Below are 1,740 nucleotides of genomic sequence, written 5' to 3' on the forward strand. Positions count from 1 at the left end.
ATGAAATTTGGACAATGGATGTAATCTTGGAGGGAAAATTGCAGTTCTCAGAACGTTCTTTTCATCGATTCGCTCTGATCGTTGAAAAGTCGAAAGTCATCTTCATTTTATTGCACGTTTCTTATGGACAAAACTTCCAACTTAGCCAGCGAGAAGAGAAGCCATGATGCAGGCACTAATATTGGCAATACTGTTTCAACACAACTCAATGGTTAGCTTCAATTGAAATATGTTCTTATTGTTCTCCTTACACTCTTTATTTTGAACTCTTTTTTTTTTTTTTTTTTTTTTTTTTTTTTTTTTTCGGGGTTTTTTAAAATTTTTTTCCTTTAATTTTTTTTTTTTTTTTTTTTTTTTTTTTTTTTTTTCCAAGGGTTTTTAACAATGTTATCTCCCAAACTTTTTTTGGCTTGTGGCAACTTGCCCCTAAACAACTAATTTTGACAATTTGCCCCTCAGTTTTTAAATTATTTCAATAAGCTCCATTTTATTAAATTCCCCTTAAATTGTGGATTTTAATTTGGAAGATTTCCACTGGGGGTTTAAATTAGATTTAGAAATATTTCATCGGAAAAATTTTTCCACGCCCTTTCTTTCTCTAGTGCAACGGATGAATTTGAAACATATTTTTCAAGTTTAGAGAGAATATTTGTAGTTGTAAAATACAAAGGGATAAATTAAGAAAAAGTAGAAATAAGAAGGTATGTTTATGTAACAACCACATTTTTTTCTTCTCTTTTTTTGACTATATATTTGATCTCATGAAAGCTTAGTCACCATTCATGTTAATGTAAGCCAACTACTATTCTTTAAAAAAAAAAAAAAAAATCCACCTAGCCTCTTAAAAAATAAGACAAAAAAAACTAATCTAAATCGAGAAAAAATAAAAATTTCTAAAAAGAAGCTTTCTTTTCTCACCACACCCATAGTGTATGAGGCAAATGTATGCATTTTGATTAGGGTCATATTCTGTAATTACGATTTTACTATATATGTCTTTTTCATTCCGTCGAAAATTGATTTTACGGTATAGGACGCTTATGACCTTCCCCTCTATGCTTTGCGGTAATGATTCTTCTGGAAAAACAAACGACACATTTTTCCCAGTCAAAAATCTTATTAAAAACCTTGTGATTGTTTTGTTTTGCATAACCAGTTATTGCTTTAGGGGGAGAACCGACAAATTAACAATTATTTAGCAAAAGAAAATAATAATAAAAAAATAAACAACTAAAAATAACATCATATTGATTAAGGGGTATTGTTTGATAAAGATTCGTGCTAGAAGGCTTCAAGAAAGTGTCCAATAACTTTTATTATGTGGGAAATTTGAATTGATCACACAATGTTGTAACTTATTTTATGTGCTAACTATGACTTACTAAGCCTGGACTCAATGGATTCTTTATGAATGAATTCTCCCATATCTGGATTATTATGCTTGGCTTTATTCAATGCTTGTGTTGTTCTGCTCTCTGACTTGGTCTTTGAATCGTAAGTTTCAGCCCGTTCTCAGCTTTTGCCTCGGTGACTAGCGTTGTTGGCCATGGTCTCTGGGTTTGATTCACCAATACTCGACTTCTCTACAAACAAATAACACAGATGCCGACCACCAGGTCATGAGGCTTTCTCAGGCGATGTTTTCTATCTACATTCCCGTCTCTTATGCTATATTTGGTAGGAAGGAAAGAAAATAGGATAGAAAGGAAATATGAAAGTGATGAAAAATAGCAATGATGG

The sequence above is a fragment of the Morus notabilis genome, unplaced genomic scaffold, assembly GCF_000414095.1.
Source record: "Morus notabilis unplaced genomic scaffold, ASM41409v2 Scaffold1158, whole genome shotgun sequence".
NCBI classification, from domain to species: Eukaryota; Viridiplantae; Streptophyta; class Magnoliopsida; order Rosales; family Moraceae; genus Morus; species Morus notabilis.